This window comes from Coffea eugenioides, chromosome 6 (assembly GCF_003713205.1).
Source record: "Coffea eugenioides isolate CCC68of chromosome 6, Ceug_1.0, whole genome shotgun sequence".
NCBI lineage: Eukaryota > Viridiplantae > Streptophyta > Magnoliopsida > Gentianales > Rubiaceae > Coffea > Coffea eugenioides.
The window spans coordinates 29,892,045-29,913,505 of NC_040040.1; positions in this window are offsets into that span (position 1 = coordinate 29,892,045).

Sequence of the window (21,461 nt, forward strand, 5' to 3'; positions counted from 1 at the left end):
AAGGGACGGTCAGAAGCACAATCTGCTTCATTCTCTCGGACAGCAACCCCAAAAATTCTAGTAACGTTACTTCAAGCTTTAACCAAAAAACTCTATTCTTTCACTTGCTTAAACTCTAAATACTTAAGGTACATTCAGTCCAGCATAAACCAAAGCAATTAGCATCTAGATTCAACGAATTATTCAACCCAAAAGCCACGCACAACAATCTGACATCAGCTAAGGCATTGGACAACTAAAGCTTCCAGGAGTGTAGCAGTTTCATATACAACATTTTTACCATAACTCCTTCAGTTTTAACTCCAACTCATCTTCCAAAAGATGACTATCATGCCACAGAGTAATCTTGATCAGCAATATAAAAATTTACAGCCAAATTCATAACGAAAACTGAACTGAAGTTTATTTCCTTTTCTCTCGGCCAAGCTGTAAATGTTTTGGTCAGCAATCAACTTTTAAACAAGAACTTCTCCATTAACTACTTCCTTTCCCACTCAAATCCAACATGCATGCTGAGACTGAAATATTATGCAAGGTGTTAAGCTTCAACGTAGGAATTTGGAACCTAAAATCTGTCAAGAAATCTGGAAAATTCCTTGTTTCCTCTCTCGGCTAGCTAGACAGAAACTACCAGCTAATCTTTGCAAAGCTTTCACTCAAGCTATCAACCCTGCTCTAGTTACTCAGGTAAGACAAGGAAATAACATATAGTTTAAGCTTCTAGCAGAAAATTACTCCATACTTTCGGTTAACAAGCTGCAACAACAAACAACAACTCTCGGTTCCTACAACTTCAGTCCAGTTCCAATTTTTTTCTTCTTTATCAGATTTCCTTCGGTTAAAATTTATTGTTCCTTGCTAAAAGCTAACATGCGGCTTGTATATATTCTCATTTGTACTAACTAAGCAGAAAATTATGGCAGATCCTTACCTCTTTTCCCTTAAAATTCAGCAATTGTTGACTGCTCCAGTTTCTTTAGCTTCGGTTCCTAAAATTGCAGCAGCTTTCACTCTTCCTCTCGGTTGAAGCTAATCAGTGATGAAACTGACAAAGTTTCTCTTCCTATCCTTCACTTTAGCTCTCAGTTTTGGTCGGTTAAAGAATGCAGAAATGGGAAAGCTATTCGGTTGCTCTGTTTTCTCTCTCGGTTGTTGCTGCCTAAGGGAAAAAAAATGCAGAGTTCTCTCCCTCACTCTCTCGGTTGGTACTCCAAATAAGCTGATCACTCACTCCTCAGTCGGTGATGGCAATTCCAAGGCCTCTCCACTCAGTTTTGTTTCTAAGGTTCTGATACAAGCTGGACGCATGGTAGATTAGCTAAATTGAAAGGTGAGTTAGGTCATTTGGTAGCAATTTAACTGCTAACTAAGGAGCTATGGTTTTGTTAGTTCATACATTAACTCCTAACTTTTGTTATATATATTTTTACACCAATCCAAAGTATTTATAAATTCTCGATTTTGTTGTAAAATTTAAATTTAGACATTTAATCAACCAATTATTATTTCTAATAGCAAAAATGAAAATAATACATGTAAGACTTACACAAAAATTTTCTAGGGTTTTCACAATAGGAGTCAGGGTAATGTTGGATAGAGAATGGAGAAGGTGTCACCATATTTGAGAATTGTTCACTGGATTCATTCACTTGAACGATTAGAGATTGGAGTTTTATTTTTTCATTCTCAACTTCCTTTTCAACTGCATTTGTAGATCTTTCTTCTTGGGACTTTTGCAGCTTCTCGTCACATGTTAGGGTAATTACACTCTCATCTTCCTCAAAGTCGATATTAGTCTGTGAGAATAATTCTACACACATTTGAGAAATCAATTACGTTATTCTAGATATCAATAGACGCACTTGATCTGCTAGGTTATGAATGCTCATTTGTGGGAGAAATTCTTCACAAATTGGAGAAAACAATTGACTCATTATAGTTGCAAATAGACGCCTTTGATCCTCCATTCTTCTAATTCTCATTTGTGTCTCTTGTTAAAAATGATCAATCATTTCTTCAAAAGACATACTTGATATGGATAATGGTTGTTGGAGCATTCCATTCTCCGTCCTTCTAATTCTCATTTGTGTCTCCTATTGAAATCGATATGTATTAAGAGTTAGTAATTCCATCATTTTTTCAAGAGATATACCTGACATGGATGATAGTTCTTGAGACTTTTGCTGTTGATATTGATGTTGAAAATCGATTGACTCTATTACATAATTAAAGTTGGAGTTGTCTCATCATTTTTTATCATACCCTTCTGAATAAGGGTTATACCATGTTCGAGATTAGGGTGAAAAATCTTCAAAAGTATTGATTGGGACACTTAGGTCATTTTGAAATACGGGATATATGTCGGTTGACTAATCCGAGACATAACAAATTTCGCAAGTTACAATAGCCAAATGTTCTATATGAGAGGTTAGTGAATCTAAATATTGATCATTAAAAAAAATACAAGTTTTATTACCTCTCCTAGGAATAAAATCCAGTTTATCACCCAAAATATTGAATATTAGCATGCATAAACTAGTAAAAAAAATAAGAGGAAAAAATTTAAAAATAAGATGAATTCAAAAAAGAAACAAATTAATCAGGCATCAGTCCTTGGCAACGACGCTAAAAATTGACAGGTGTCAAGTCTGTGCAATAATAAATACCTACTCGAGAAAAATATAAATTTTGTATATAGGATGAGTAGAGTCAAATCTACAGGAACTAAGGATAATTTGTATCTTCTAGAGTTCAGAGTATGGGGAATTTTTATAAAAATAAAATTAATTAAATAACTCCCATAAAAAGGACTAAATAATAATTCACTACAATTTAATCAATAATAAATAAACTCTAACCAATAAATAATCTTGGAGATGGTTCATTCAATTGATCATGGATGTAATAATAATTTCATTCATTCACTAATAAATAAGTTATAACTACAAAATACGCGATGACAATCAATTTCTCCTTACTGTATCAGTGATCAAGGTATGACCGTTAATCACTTTCCTAATTAAGAAATAACCCTAGGTACGACCTTAGAATTCAATTCCCAAATTGCTTTAAGAGTTAGAGAAGCCTTATTCTAACCAAATAATACACTACGAGGATTATTTTATGTTATCTTATATGTTCTTCTTACACAAATCAAATCATGCCAGTCACCACTAATTTAAAATAATTAAACAATTATGAATTTAACTGCTCTAACTGGTTTTAGGTTATTAGATTAAATTAAACATCGGGCGCCCTTGATATTCAAATAAAATAATAACCATAAGAAATCAAATTAGAGAACATACAAATACTAATAAAATAAAGGAAATAAATATAATTAATTCGATTTCAAAATTTTAGATGAACTAAGTCCTCCGTTATTTCTTAACTAGAAAAGAGAATTAGTTACTTTCCATTGAGAATAACCCGCACAATTTCATTGATTCGCGACCATTCAACAATGGAAAATAACGAAAAGAAAACGAAAGGGCGGAGACGGCGCTTCCTGTTTCTATTTCTAAAACTAATCACCTCTAGGGCCAGCCACCTCCTCATTTTTGCCACTAGTCCTAGACTAAATAGATAGATTCTCTTCGAAACACGAAGACAGACTTCTAAAAGTTAGCAAAAGCCAAATCCTTTTTCCGCACGTTTGTTTCCTAAACTACTATACTAATACTTTTACTTTTCCACGAAAGGAATACTTCCTAAATTAACGAAAGATAAATACTTATTTCCTAATACAAAATGGAAATCTAATTATCTTGGAAAAAGACTTCAATTTAAATTGGAAAACTGCCACGGCGCGATAAATCCAATGTTTTCAGAACCGGACCGGACCGGCCGGTTCGACCGGTTGGACCGCAAACCGGCCATGTCACCTGTCCGGTCTAATGCTAAAGCCGGAAGTTCATGGAGAACCGTTGAAACCCGGATGAACCGGACGAACCGTTAAGAACCGTGAACCGGCGGTTTTTTAAATTCTTCAACAAAATATCAAGAATGATGTAGTTAAGATTTGAACCTGGGTCTCCAAGTTTAAATATGACAATCTTACCGCTAGACTGTACTTAAGTTTGTTGAGAATTCTACTTGACTAAAAAATATATTAAAACATCAAGTTCTTCTCTTTTTTTTTTTTCAATTTTTTCTTCTTAACCATTTTTAACCCAAATATCCACAACAAGATTTTCTCAAGTCTTCACCATTATTATCAGGTTATTATCTTTAGCAGATTGTAAACAAGTTGAAAATTTTAACTTTTCTTGTTTTCCAACATTTTAGTAAGTTTAATTTTTTTCTTTTCAAGGTTTTTTTCTATATTATTATCTTTAGTTGATTTTTTGCATTTTCTTTTTTTTCCCCTCAATTTTCATATGTTTCCCTCATTTTTGTTTTATTTTTATTCGATTAATTAAGGATGAAATTTTGCAAAAGTAGTGCACATCCGTGTAGGAATTGGGTAGGAATTACAAATAATAACATTGGGTTGGTCAAAAATATGGTAGTTGGCACATAATCGAAGCTATTGATAATTGAATTTAAAAATAATTAATGGTATAGAATCATTGAATTTAATATAACATATTAATTAGTAATGTTTAGTAGCAATTAATTTTTTATGTTTTAACTGTATATTTGTTTTTTCAAAAATTTTTAGTTTTTTTAGTTTGAACAATTAGATTTATATTTTTATAATAAAATTTAACTTTTTCAGCTTAAGTTGATGAAATTGTGAAGGTGGTGTGGTTGCTTATCATGCCACTGATAAAAGTTTGCTATTCAAATAGTTTATCTTAACTTGAACTCTTTTATGGATTTTTTTAAGGGTTGTAAAAGAATTTCAATATTTAATTTATTTATTTTTTGTGTTTTTTATTTGTGATAATTGGTGCACATTTGGATTGTATCTATTTATGTTTATAATGAATTTATGAAAACTTGTGGTGAATTATGATATTTTAATTATATTTATCATTCCATGTTTTGTGTATAACTTTTAGAAAATTTATTATTATCATAACTTAAATTAAGTTATGTTGGTAAAGTTCAAGTGTAGAATGAAACCTGCTTAGTACTTAACACTAAAAAAAAAAAAAAAAAAAAAAAAAAAAAAAAAAAACAGTGAACCTTTGAACCGGCCGGTTGTACCGGTCGGACCGGTCGAACCGCGAACCGGCCACCTCTCCGGTTCACTGACCGGTCCGAGTTTAAAAACATTGGATAAATCCCGCATCTTCGGACTTGATAGCAACCCTCCACCGCACCCAGGTCAAATTGGTAAAGAGTTTTTTGAAAAATTGCCCCAATTAACCACTTTTTGCTCCACTTTCCTACAATTAGTACAATTACCAAATATAAGTAGAATCCACTGATTAACACAATATTTGGTAAAATAAAAGGAAAAACAATTATAAATTGAATAGCAATTTAGCACCCTATCACCCGATGAATAGTAATGATACTACAGTCTTTTTTTTTTTACTCAATAAAACATAAACAAAGATGACTCAACAAGAAACAAGAATTAAATAAACGATAATAAAGGTGGTCACACGAGATTCAAACCTTAGAATAATGAACAGACTTTTTTTTTTAGAATTGGGTAGGGTTTGGTTAGAAGAATAAAAAGGAAAACAAGAAAAGAAAAAGATATTAACTTGAATCAAGAGTCAAAACTCTGATACCAACTGATGTGAACCCGATTCTCCAAACTCCCACTTTTAAAGAAACGAATGGCACAGGTAGCAGAAGAATCTATCTTGATTAGGTTATAGAACAAAAGTTGATGGAAAAACTTCGACCCCTCTAAACCCCGAAATTATGAATCTTAAATTTAATCGTGACCCACAAATTAACGAATTAGCAAACCAAGACTTATTAGTAGAACGGCACCACAATTCAACGTGGTTTTGAATTGATAAGTTAAAACTTGAATAAAAGAGACACGACTCACTTTGTATCAAGGAACATTTCCAAGGAACAAGAAAGAGAAAACTCTCAAATTTTATTCATCATTTGACTTAACTATTAAAAAGGTTGACACTTGAGGCTTATTTATAGCTTTTTACAAGACTCAAAGACTTAAACAAACTTGGAACAATTAACAACTTTCCTAAAACTCTAATTCGACTAGAATAGGAAACTAAATAAATCAAATTGGCTTAACTATGGTCAACATGACCTTAGCCTTTATTGTATGAAACTAACAACTCAACATTAACTAGTTAACCACCTACTATTTGCTGAAAAAAGTGAAATATACATGGCTGGAATTTTTCAAGCAAACGATACATTATAGTTATAAGCTAAAATAATGATAAACTATGAAAAATTACTCCAAACCAAGGAAGGAATCCAGATTTGTTGAGTTTCAATGGATCAACCACTCTTTTATCTTGAATTATCTTTAGAATTTGACACCATTAATCACATGTTCATATCAGAGTAGGTGCCACATTGAAATAATCTCTGAAAGTTGGAACAACTGGAGGTGTGAAGAAAGCTGCAGTTTAAGGAAAGTGTGTGCCTATAGGTGGGTCGAATCCAGTATGTGTTGAACACTACGTAACCTCCATGTCAGACACATCAACATCATATGTGGAGGTGCCCCTTTTGTAACGCCTACCTGCATGGTTCCTATTATTTACTATTACTATTTACTATTTAGTAATTCACATAAAAAATTACTAAATGCTACTCCCTCTATCCCATTGTTATTGTTATGTTTTCGCTTTATTGATGTCCCAAAATAATGTTACTATTTCAAATTTAACACATGCTTTTCAATCTTGTCATTTAAAAAAGTAACTTTAGTAAAATCCCAATACACATCTATTAAGAGAATATTTTGAATTCAAAGGATACATATGTAAATTTATCAATGCCACCCATTTAGATATAATGATTATCATGTCTCCACAAAAAGTTGGATTCCCAAAAAATGATTCTAATATTGGGATGGAAGGAGTAATAATTACTCAAAGTTTCACGTATAGCATGAAATCCATTATATAAAATAATTACTAATATTAATTACTAACGAAATATACCTTAATTGGATGACAACTGTTTACCTTTTTCGGATCTAAACTTCTTCAACAAGTTTTGGTAGTTGACAAGAGGAATATAAAGCCACTGCTTCAAAGCTTGCAAAGTAGGCACAAATAGGACGTCACTTCTTTAAAGCTTCAAACCACTGCTTTGACTGCTTGAGAGTTTGGACCAGATAGGACGCCACTTCTTTAGGGGCGTTTGGTAAAAGGGTATCGGAATCAAGTAATGGAATAAACTCCATAATTGGTGTTTGGTTCACTGGTATGGAAATTGAAATTTTGGAATGATTTCTAAAAATTTGGCATCCCTCCATTCCTTAGTAAAAGGGTGGGTTTTGTCCAAAACCTATGTGTGATTCCAAAATCTTATAATTACATAATATGCGTTTGGTAAAAGGGTATCGGAATCAAGTAATGGAATAAACTCCATAATTGGTGTTTGGTTCACTGGTATGGGAATTGAAATTTTGGAATGATTTCTAAAAATTTGGCATCCCTCTATTCCTTAGTAAAAGGGTGGGTTTTGTCCAAAACCCATGTGTGATTCCAAAATCTTATAATTACATAATATTTAGTATAATTAATATTTATATTTATTATATATTTATATTTATATTATAATATATACATATATATATTATATTATAATTATAATATTTTATTATAATATTAGTATATTATATAAATATATATTATAATTATTTAGTTAAATATAATTATATTTATATAATATATATTATAAATTTATTAATATTATATAATAATATATTTATAATATATAAGTATATTTATAAATGTCTATTATATGTGCATATAATTGTAATATATACATGTATGTAATATTAATAAGTTATATAATTATAATTATAATTATTATTTTAAATATAATAATATATAATAACAACTATATTTAATATGTAATATATATTATATTTGTATAATTAATATTTCTATATATTATATAGTTATAATTATATATTTATATTATAAAATTTGTATATTTATATTTAATTATATATATAATATTTAATTTTATTAGTTACAAACTTATAATAATATTATTATTAGTTCTATGTATTATATAATGTATATTAATTTATGTAATATAATTAATATTATCAATTATACTAACAATTATACATGTTTACTAATAGAAATTATTAATCAGTTAGACTAAATTTACTAATACATGTATACTAATATATTTAATTAGTGAAAATTTCTTATATCTCATTTACAAAGAGCCAATAACTATCATTTACGATGTGGTTTATAATATATTTATTATATTCCATTCCGAAAGAGTCGACGAACCAAACATCAACTATAGTAATGATACACATTCCAGGTACTTGAACTAAACAAATGTATTGGAATGAATGGCCTCATTCCAAACCCAGGATATCCGATTCCGAATCCGAATCTGATTCCGATGTGCGAACCAAACGCCATCTTAGTCTGCCTGAGAATTGGAATGACAATACCGACAACACTACTTTGGCAATGGTTTTACCAATATACTTGCTACTAAATCTGCTTTCGGAAAGACCCTTTCTAGGACCACTCGCTTTAGAAGACATTAGAGAAGAAGGGGGGATTTGGGGATAAAAATACTAGTGTGAGAGAAAAAGCTAAAGTTGGAACCACTGGGCCAATGGCTCAGTGACTACCAGGGAGGGGCTTAAGTCCCTCCTTGGGCTGTAGGTGAGGGTTCAAACCTCACCTGCAGCGAAAAACCTCACCTGCAGCGAAAAAAATCTAAAGGTTGTGCCATAACACTCCCTTGGTCTAGTTGGGTCTATATACCCATTAGCCCCCTACCACAGCCTCCTTAGGCTCCCCCTCCCCCCTAGATTAGGATAGAGTAGGTTATACAAATGTATCGTTGCTGACAAAAAAATCAAGCCGTTCACCTTGATTAGCCACTTTAAATCACAACCGTTGATCACATTTGATCAATGGTTCAGTAGCTTTCGCCGCAAATTTAATGTGCTGCTTTCAAAAAAAAAAATTAAATCCAGCCCTCGCCGCAAATTTAATCTGTGGCTATAGAATGAAAAAAAAAATTTTCAACTAATTTAAATCACGACCGTTGATCACATTTGATCAATGGTCCAATAGCTTTGCTGCAAATTTAATGTGTGGCTTTTCAAAAAAAATAAATAAATCTAGCCTTCACCGCAAATTTAATCTGCAGCTATAGAATAAAAAAATTGGTTTTCAGCCACTTTAAACCATGACCATTGATCAAATGTGATCAATGGTCCAGTAGCTTTAGACTCAAATTTAGTGTGCCGCTTTTCAAAAAAATCAAATCCAACTTTTGTCGTAATTGGATTTGTGGCTTTAGAAAAAAAATATTAAAATCCAACGTTTAGTGTAAATTTAATCTGCCGCGAAAGCATAAAACAAAAAAAATTAGCCACTTAAAACCACGATCGTTGATCATATTTAATCAATGGTCACTGAGTCTGACACATCCACAGTATAAAAATCTTAAACTGCTGAAAAAAATCCAAAAATAAATCAAATTTTTTGTGCACTAATTTTGTCAGTTGCAGAGTCAGTGACCCTTATTTCAGCAGCAACTCCCATAGAACACTATTTATGATATTTTCATATATCAACAATATACGTGAGGAATTTTTTCCCCACATACAATCGCTCCATGTCTAAAATGCAGCAACCATGAAATATTGTTTTCTTTTTGAATTTTTTGTTATGTGTCAAAATGCTGTAAAAAAATATTTTTTTATATATGTCCCAGTTGCTGCATGAAAAGTTTTTTTTTGATGTGGCGAAGAAATTTTTTTTAAGTTCTTGCAGTCACTGCATTCGGTTTGGATGTGGCGACCCAAAGGTTTTTTTTTTAATCTTAGCCATTGATCAGCTACTGATCAATGACTAATAATGATGTTTAGGTTTTAAAATTGAATTTTTTTTTTATTTTAGCCATTGATTGATCATCTATTAGTATCTAGTAACATGGATTAGGTTCTGTTTTAAGACATCAATTTTGTTTTACGATTGTAATTTTTTTATCCTAGATATTGATTGAACATCAATGAACAGTAACGAGGTTTAGGTTATGTTTTAAAATACAAATTCTATTGTAAATTTAAATCCGTTGGATTAGCTTGTAACTTTTTTCTTTCAAATTTTTTTTTGGCTTTTATGTGTAATTTGTTAGGTAGGTCACTTACTATTAGGGACTTAATATCTATAAACACAAACAGGATCATTCTACAAATGTGGAATAATGAATTGTATTCATTTCAATATATATGGCAATTATTTATAAGACTCTAATAATTAATGTCTAATTATACCTATCGAATATAAATAAGTTAAAAGTTGTGATATATTAAGTCGGGATGTTTAAATGTATAAAAATGATGTAAATATCAATGTATAAGAATTTATATATTAAGAAAAAAAACCAATTCTGTCTGAATTTTACCTATCAATGTATGTTTTTGCCCTTGTCGTGTAGAATGATAGAGCAGTCACATCTCTAATGTGATCTCCTATATGGTAGATTTTGTTGACATTGTTGCCGGTTGGACCTCCTAGGTAACACCTACACTCCCATAGGTATTTGTTCTTCCTCATCAATCAAGGGATCCATCATAGGAGTCTCACCACATTTAGGATAGGAACGATCTATAAAAATAGCAGAAGGAGCCTCACGTGCAGTGATGTAGTCGGCTATCTAGACAACATGTGATAAACTCATTGAGGAACTTAGAAATTTGTAGATACAATTAAGGTTATAATGGGTTAGAATGCTGCTTGTGGCGCGTTCGAACATTGAAACACGTAGAGGTGTGGAGAGAATTTTAAGAGAGGGATTGGAGTGACAACCGGAGGGGGTCATATCTGGCATGTGCCGAAGTTTGAGTATCTTGAGTAATAGGCATATTATCATCACATAGCCTGGTGCACTGCCTAGGATGCTGCATCCTTGGCTGTATCCATGCGCCTATTTAAATAGAGGCTCGATAGGCACCTCGAATTGGGTAATATGAGCGGTGGATGGCTTGGCTTTCTGATGCTCAAAGGGTCCAAGTGCCATCCCTATTTTGCAGTCCAAGTACTTCAATGTCTTGAAAGCCTCCTCCCGTGTCAATGTAAGATCAGAATGCACACAACACGTAGGATTAGCTCGGTCGAGATACTTATTGCAGATCCATTCTATCTGCAACACAGTCCAAAGAGGTTATAAATTTTGTTGAATTAGCTAGGGTATTTTTCATATATAAAATAAGATAAGGAATGAAATGAAAAAAAGGCTTGAATAACTTACCAAATAATCGAATTATCTCACGTCTCCTCGATGGCCATCACACTATGACTAGTGTAATATAGGATGTGTAATATAGCGAATGGTCCAATTATGGTACCATGTCATGTATTCATCTATAAGCTTGTTTGGATAGGGATAATACCCTCAAACATAGGTTCTAACACGATCCTCCCGGTATTGAACTTAACGATGATGGTATTGTATCCAAGAGAATGCAATTCCTTGCCCGTGTTAACAGGATTCAGCATGGGATGTTGCATCTCAAATTGTCGTAGTATCTATTATGAAAAATGAAATTTAACAACCTCCCAATATATCAACAGAATTATCGACTGTTAGGTATGTCATTTGACTGTGCAATAAATGAAAAAATATATAATAAACTTGTTGAAATATGACTCCCAAATAAACTATAGTAATCAAGAAAAGGAGTTAGTCTCATTATAATAATCACTGAGTGAAGTACAACATAATTTATATATGCAATATCTCATCAGGATCAAAGTTGGTAAGTTAATCCCGAAAGAAAGGAACAACATGGGTTGACGTATATTTCTTGGTAAACACCATGGCCCACCGATTGCCTCCAAGGTAATTATCACCTTGTGCTGTTGGAGCCAACAAGTCAAACCCCATATCCATAACTGTTTTAAAAAAAAGAAAAGAAAATAATTGATGAATTAAACGGGCATCCAAGTTCAATAAAAATACTTCTGTGCCCACGACTGTACAAAAATAAAGACTCACCAATAAAATCATGTATGGCCCTGCAATAGATTTCGTAAATGCCTTCAATGCTTTGCAGAGACGTGAATATAAACACGAAAGTGTACCATCAACCCAATTATACTGGTTCATACCCTCTATGTCCTCAATCAACTCCTTTCTCTTTTATTCATGTTTTGATTTAGGTCAATCAGTATGACCGATAATCCATCAATTCGGAGGCCTCATGACACCTCGACGCTCTGCAAAGTGACAATGGCCTTATCCACGAAAAGATGAAATGCATGGGTCTTCTGCCTCCACTGCTTAATAAGTGTAGTAATCAAGTCATGATCAAACTCAAATTAACTCGTTGTGATATTCCCCAGAATCTTTCCTGAATAAGATAGTGTACAATATGCAGATTTTATTCTATACTGGGTCTCAAACAAAATCTGTTAGCTTACTTGATATCAAGCTCCATCTCATGGCCCAAATAGATCGCTTTGGATTTATGTGTATCCTGGAAATATAATAAACTTTTATCATGTCATACCTGGATCAGGTGTGCCTAGGCTAACTGTCCATATTCACATGCCTACAAGGAATGAAATAAATAATTTGCTTGGATTATGAAAGGTAAGAAAAAGAAACTTAGGTAGCATTTGGTTCACATGTTCGAATCGGATTCGGATTTGGAATCATTTATCTTGGATTTGGAATGGAGTCAATCATTCCAATACATCTGTTTGGTTCAGTACCAAGAATGTATATCATTACTATAGTTGATGTTTAGTTCGTTGACTCTTTGTAAATGGGATATAAGAAATTTTCACTAATTAAATACAATAGTATAAATGTATTAGTAAATTTAGTATAAATAATTAATATTTTTTATTAGTAAACATATACAATTATTAATATAATTGATAATATGAATTATATTACATAGATTAATATACATTATATAATACAGATAACTAATAATATCATTATTATAAGTTTGTAACTAATTAAATTAAATATTATATATAATTAAATATAATTATACAAATGCTATAATATAAATATAAATATATAAATATATAATATATATAAATATTAATTATACTAATATTTTATATATTTATAATGTATGTTATATAAATATAATTATATTTAATTAAATAATTATAATATATTGTATATGTGTATATAATAATTATAAATATATTATATAATTATACTAATATTATAATTAAATATATAATTATAATAAAATATTATAATTATAATACATATTATATACATAATTATATATATGTATATAACTATATATTAATTTTTTAAATGGGTGGCGGAACGGGCCCCATTTCTAAACGGGAATCAAACTTGGGTTTTGTCCAAAACCCTCCAAGTTACTAGGGAATTGAGGAATTCTAAAATTTTTAGATATAATTCCAAAATTCCGATTCCGATAGTAGTAATCCAAACAACAATTATGGGGTTTATTTCAATTCTCCATTCTGAAACCCTCTTACCAAACGCCACCTTATAATTGAACGGCACAAAATACAGCAAAAATTGTAATTTTGCATAAAATTTCAATTGAGACACATTCAAGCCAAAAATTTTATTCATTATAATAGCTCATAAATTACAAATAAATTTAATGTAGAAACAACAATAGTGGAGCAAGTTCTATAACCCGATGTTGCACATAAAAATACTAGAGTACGGATAATTAGAGGTATTGTGACCCATCTAGAAACAGTGATTGCACCGGACGGAAGGGCACATTCAAATATTAGATCTTTTCTATTTAATCCTATTTGAATCATAATTAAGTCTCAAATCTGAAATAGCCTAGTACTAAGTGTCTTGCAGAGGTAGGAATTGCCCATGCAAAGAATCCTGAAATGTTGCAAATATATGCACGGGGCCAATTAGATCATACGGGGTACTGTCGGATCTAAAACAAGCTACAATCACTTGTGAGCATGGAAATCGGAGTTCGACCCATTTGCCATAAGTACATGTGCCATTCTGAAAGTGGACAATTTGTGCATTGGTACCCTTATTATTTTCACGGCAACCAGTAGTTACGTAGTAAATTTTGTTTATGTGGTTGTAAGCTTGGACAGTTTCCTCACATTTTACTTATTCACTAAGAACTTTTCTCATATTTTTTTGGGGAGAGAAAATATCACATTGAATACCAACTTCTGTTTCTTTATGAACAGCTCAACGGGTTTGATTGAGCGTGAATTGGATGCATGCCTTGATTGGTAACAGTTGGGCATTTCACAATAAATTATTAAAATACTTTGGCATGTTTGTGAACGTTTGACCCCACCGATATCCCCATCCTTGCATAACACCCACTCCGATTTAACAGATCCACCATTCAACCATTTATATGCTTCTTCATTTAACATCCAAATCTATTCTATGAATACTTCATACTTCTTGGTTTGATTGGCGGAACCGGCAACCTATACAAGATCCTTAAGTTTTAACCTAAGAAATGGAAGCATGGATAAGTCATATAATCCAAAAACAAAATAAAAATCTCAAATTAGTAGTTTGTCATTATCAAATCCTTCAGTACGGAAGTGTGTTCATTCTTAAAGTTTCTGAACTTCTATGTGAATTGCTCTACACATGGACTAAACAATAGTGATGGACAGCAATTGGTTCCTTCCACTATGGCAGGGGTTCTTATCGCATGCATTATTCCTTTTTGTCGGTCTGAAATAACACATATGTTCTTGACATCTCTGCACACGTGATGCCACAACTGTGACATGAATCATGCCCAACTCATATTCGTTTCCTCATCTACAAGTGCAAAAGCTATAGAAAACTAGTGGTTGTAGGCATCAATTTTGATAGTAACTAGAAATTTTGCCTTATACGAACCCTTCATAAACATGCCATCAACATATATGACTGGTTTAAGCTATCGAAATGCCTTGATCACCAGGGCAAATGCCCAAAACAGAATGAAAAATTGTGCATCAAATAGTGCTTTGTAGATGTTGCTCCCACATTACAGCCGTCTTTGAATTGTCCATCACCAACTCCAATATAAAAGTGGATATGAAAGTAGGCCAATAGTCGAACATGACATCAATGGTAAGTAGCCGAGCATATCGTACTTTTTTATATGACATATTGGTGTCGAAATCGCGCTTAATTATTATTGCCCAAATTTCATTAATCGAGAAATTGGTCCACTCTAAATGTGGTATATAATGTGCTCAATAATGATATTAGAACTCAACTATTGGTGATAATTGTTGTTGACACACGGATACAGCTGTGCTCCCTCATGAAAATTACAATCTTTTACATGTTATATAGGCACTGCAAAGTGGCTCACAATTGCCAATTACACGGTGTCAAGGCATTCTAAGACTTGTACCAAATATACCAAGTGGTTGATTTTCTTTCCCTCACTTTGTACTTGATTGACCATAATTTTATGGCTCGCTACACATGTTTTTTTTTGTTTTGAACACCATACCCAATTGGAGCTCCTTTATGTGATCATCCCACACATTCAAGTTCTCCACATCTCCTTTATGCGTAGGATCCAAACCATTGCAACATTGACACTTTCAAAATAGTGCAAATGCGGTGTAATATCAAATAGAAATGACGGAGAAGGACTTGTCTCGCCAACCGGATTGACGTCTGTTTGATCGGATCCATCATACTTGTGATCAATATTGTTAGGGTCATCACCATCCGATTCTGGTTTTGAGTCAGGATCTACGACTATGCCCTTACTTTCGAGCATGGTCATTAGAGGGAACATCGGCGAACTTTCACTGGAGGGACACTAGCCACAAAACTGGTGCCAACCACCCAACTACTTCTAGCTCGCTCATGCTTCCAACTTCCACGCACCTCCTCACAAATCAGCTCATCATGCATCATTCCTCCATACTTCCAATTGTAATATCTGACTATCACAAAAAATGGTTGGAGGAGTCACGCAGTCTAACTCAACTCTGTATCCACCTATGCCCCATAATGTTTGCTTAGCATTGATACCACTCTGGTCATGGCGGAATTGTGGCTCTATCTCCACATATATCATAATCTGCCTTTTGCAGTGATATCGCTTTCGTATGATATATCATGTCAGTATCATTGTCATACACCAATGGCAACCCAGTAAAAGCACCTAAACCTACAGAATTCCTAAACCATAAATTCAACTTGAACGCATCCCAATCTGACCCCATGTAAGTGTACAGTCTGTCCACCAATTTATCATAATCTATTCGGTCTTTCACTAATATTGTTTTGTTGCATCTCAGAGGGTCATATGCAAATGATTCTCTGTTTTCCACTATTTTTCATCTCCAACAAAACTGAATCACCAATGTGATGTTTGCTGACATTTTTTGGCCTAATCTAATGAATATTTTTTAGTTAGATGTTGCAAATTTCTTTAGATTTTAATTATGTGCACATAATTATTCCAAACATTCACTATCGCACTTTTTGTTAAAGTAATCATTAATTTTGGAAATAATACACTAATTTTAATAGTTAATACATCAACTATTAAAATTTTTTTTATTAGCTGCACAACTAACTTAATTAACATAATCATAATTATCTATAAATAAAATAATTACTTATTAATTTAATAAAAAGGATACTTATTAACTACAAATAAAAAATTTTAACTAAATGCACAAAATTTAATTACTGACTACACATAAGAAATTGGTCCATAAACTAATAAACTACAAATATAAAAGTAATTATTAATAACACATAATCATACATAAGTATATATGCTAACTAGACAACTAACTTCAATAACATTAGTATTATTATATATAATTAAAATGATTAGTGATTGATTTAATTGAAAGAATATTTATTAACTGCAAATAAAAATTGTTAACTAAATATGCAAATTACCCAAATACACAAAAATTAATTCTTACCTACGAAATATAAAAATTTATTATTCATAACATAATAGTATGCTGTAAATGTCAACTAAACTAATAACTTAATTAACATCATCATAATTATTTATGAATAAAATAATTACTAATTACTTTAATTAAATTAACTACAAATAACAGCAAAATTATTAACTAAATGCACAAATCAACCAAAGAAACTCACAGGACAGATAAAGAATTGTCTGTCCGACACAATTCGAAGAGCTATTTCTGACATAATCCACAAATGCCTCCACACACTAACGGACGGGAATGACAATGGACATAACCCACAAATTCCTCGAGAAGCTACCACCGACAAAGGTTTACAAATTGCATCTGCTAGAAATAGAAATAGGGATAAGGATGGAGAGAGAGAAATGGGATTATGGGGATGAGGAGAGAAATAGAGTTGGTGAGGAGCGAATGGATTGATTTGGTGGGTGTGTTGATCCAATAACTATTATATCCACTGATCAATGGCCATTTTTACAGCTAATGCGTCATTTTTATCGATGCATTTTAGCTGTTGATCAACGTTGATGAACGACGACAATGCATCACATGTTTGAAAAAAAAAACAATAAATAACCATTCATCCTTGTGCATATCAAACATTTTCTAGCCATTGATCCATGCTTTTTGGACGGCTGCTGTAAGAAAAATTTCTCTTCGCTGCATCCAAACCGGATGCAGCAACTATATGAATTTTAACAACAAAAAAAAAAAAAACTTTTTTTCTAGTCATCAGCAATTGGGACATGAATAAAAAAATTTTCCACAACGTTCTAACACATAACAAAAAAATTAAAAGAAAATAATATTTTATGGTTGCCGTGTTTCAGACATGCGCGACCGTAAGTGGAGAAGAGATTCCCACAGAACACCAAAATTGTGATGTTCTTTAAATTGAGCAAATATTGGTAGAAATTTCCCTCAAAAAATCTTGTATCATTATGGAGGGCACTCTTTGGGTTCTATGATATACATTTGTGATTACAAATTCAATTATGTCTTATACTTGGGTTACTTGTCTTCGTTAACATCCACTTGTACCATTAATGGATATCAAACGAGGGTTACGTGTCTATTTACTACATACATGATTCTCCAATAAAATGAGTGTGTACATACATGGAATATAAAAGTGTAATAGAGTATTCAGATTCTAATTGACATACGCTTACATATATTATCCTGCGTATTTAGACACTATTTAGAGTTAATTACAGAATTAGCATTTGATCCATTTCAAACAATGTTTCTGTGGCACTAGTTTTTTTTTTTTTTTTTTTTTTCTCGAAACGATAAGTGATTTTATATCATGAAATAAACTATACAATTCAAGCAAAGGCTTGATAACTAAATACAACTAGTGCACAATGGCACTAAGGAATCACAAATTCCTCATCTTGAATGATATTCAACGCATAAGCGCTAATCCTGTTAGTTAAATGATTATTATCTCCATCAACTAGACAAAAAGAGCACATTCTGTGGCACTAATCCTGTGGCACTAGTTGGAGAAGCCCTTTTTTTTATTATTTAATTTAATAAAGTGTGAACACTTTTTTGGTTTAAGATTTTTCTCTCTTGGATTTCCCAACAATGCCTTTATAAATAAAGGTTACCCATTAAATTTCTATAACTTTTCCTCCTCGGAAACTACCTTGCTTTCTTCTCTCTTTTTTCCTTTTTTTACTTTTTTACTATCAAATTTTGAGAAACAACACAGGAGCACGGTATACCTCTCTATTTAGTAATTGTGTAAGTTAGAAGTTCAATTAATGATTAATTAAAAAAAATTTAACTAACAAAATGAACTTTGTTTTTGCTATCAATGAAAGTTGATCGCTTACATAAAAAAAAAAATGAAGTTTTTTATGTCGTAGTTTAATGTCTCTAGTGACTTCGAGTGTACCAAATGACAAGAAATCGGTGTTTTTTTAATATCACAGAAAGAAAGAAAAGGTCAGTGTTTTGTTCCTCTTTACACATATGTCAGGTAACATATTGGTATGCCAAGAATTATGTCACGCTGCATTGGTTGAATTTCACAAATATGCCATAATCTTCCATGATCAAACAAATACAGAAATATATTTTTATGTTATCTAAAGAAAGAGAATATGAATCTTTTATTCCTCTTTACACAAAGTTCAGGTCTTTACGCAAAGGACAGGTAATATAATGCTATTGCAAAAGATTCGTCTTACTAAGTGGATTGATCCTCATAATCTGCCATATCATCCAGGATCAAACAAGTAGGCAAAAATATTTTTGTTTTTACCTAAATTTGGCCCTATTCCACAGGGTCGAGCTTTGTTTAGCAATCGTCTTGACGAGACAAGTAATTGCATTGCATCCAACAAACTAATGTTTTATGTGACTTTTGTTAAATTTGGCTTTGGTCAAACAATTCATATCTTATTTTAAAATTTCTTCACGTGCTGAATAATTTGCACTAGAGGTGAACCATTTCATATTAAGCTCTTCCTAAATTTGACTTGGTTCAACTAGGCCAACTGTGGATCAAAGGTCGCTGTTCCTTTATGTTAATAGAATATCCACATTGATATTTCAAAAATTTTTAGTCAGATATATAAAATGATGTTGGATCATTGCACTCATTGTGAATTAATTTTGAAATAGAAGTCCAATTTCTTTATTAAGGCATTAGAATTGGGCCTTCAGTTTGTTTGTTATCCTTTTTGGAGTTTTCGCCTGTAATTCTGTTCTTTTCTCTATTGGTTTAAACTCATTCACCAAGTCACGTTTGGTGGGGAGGGTGGACTTTTAGTAGACTATCCCATATTAATAATCCAAAGATTTCTAGCCATATATGATGTTGAGCCGCTCTACTTATTATCAATTGATTTTCAGATGGAAGTCCAAATTCATTGTCACTTTATAAATTTAGCATTCTTAGTGCATCATTATGTGAAGGGTTAATTCTACTTTACGCCTTCATATATTCTCAAATTTTTACTTCGATTTTTAAACTTTAAAATGAGACATTTTGGTCCTAAAAATATAAAATCTATCACATTTTAGTTTCTAAAATATAAATCTACTCCATGTTAATCCTTCAATTGTAAAATCTATCGGACTTTAGTATTGAGATATAAAGTTTCTCCTACTACTGAAGTACAAATCTAACTTCTATGCAATAATTTTATTTAAGTGGGAAAATTTTGTATTTGAAGGAGTAAAGTGTCCATTTTAAAGTGTAGTAATCAAAGTGAAAATTTGGTATAGTTAAAGGGAGTAAACTGAAATTGACCATATGAAGTTAAATTTCATTTCAATGTATATTTAGTGGAAGTCGATTTTACTCTTTTCTCTTTCTGTTTTTCTTTAACTTGGTGGTTCAATTTTACCCTTTGTTGTATGGCCAAAAATGAAAAGTACTGGCTACTTAGATGCATGAATAAAAAAAATAATGTAGGCATTAAATTATGAGTAAATTATTGGCATATATCTTTTGGAGAGGGGGGGGGGGACCAAGAGATTGATCATTTATGCAGTCCCTCATGAGCTACCAACAAATAGCTAGATGAAGGATAATTTAGAATAGGAAAAAGGTTTCTAGAATCAGTACGATTCAGGGGATATTTTTTTTCAACATAAGTAGATAAAGAGCCGAAGAGCTGTGGTGACCTGGAGGTTTTCGTCGTCCTCTCACGTGCTCTGTGCGTGGTTCCTGACGACGTCGTTTTGTGTTGTTCGCCTCTTTCACTCATTTTCTTTTCACGATTTAGCTTCGTTGTCTTCTTCCATGACGTCCGCCACTGTCGTATATCAGAAAGGCTGTCTGCCTATGGTGTCTCCCATTACACTAATCCAGCTAGCCTTCCTCCTGTCTGCCCTTGGTCGCTCCAATTACAGTAATCCAGCTAGCCTTCGTCCTCATTTAATAACTGTACTACTTTTGCTTTTACTCTTCAGCCTTTTTTTTCAGCTTTTCAGCCGGAGCATTAATGGGTTCGAGCTTATTCTCCCAGCATTATTCTCTTCAGCCTTTTACTCTCCCAGCATTATTCGCCTTGCTGCTTTCTCTCCCAGGTCTTCTTCATTTTCCTCTGTTCAGCATTAGCTCTATTAGTGGTTGGATCTGATTGCCTATTCCCCCGGCCTTTACCAAGCTAATATTTAGTCTTATTTTTTTCTAATTACTTGAGCGCTGTTGCAGGGTAAAGGAAATTGTTGTTTTGCTTCTGAGAGATTCGTCCCCCGGCGTTGAAACTTTTTCGCCCAGCTGCTCTGTTTTTCTACATTTTTTCCTGGTACTCCTTTTTTCGTAGCTCGTTTCTTCATTGACTCTGTGTTTTCTCCATTTTTTTTGTGTTGCTTGGGTTTATGAGCCGAAAGGCTCTCTGGTTCGACTTCGTCTTGGTCGTCCTCTCACATGGATTGTGCGTGTTTCCTGGACAAGTG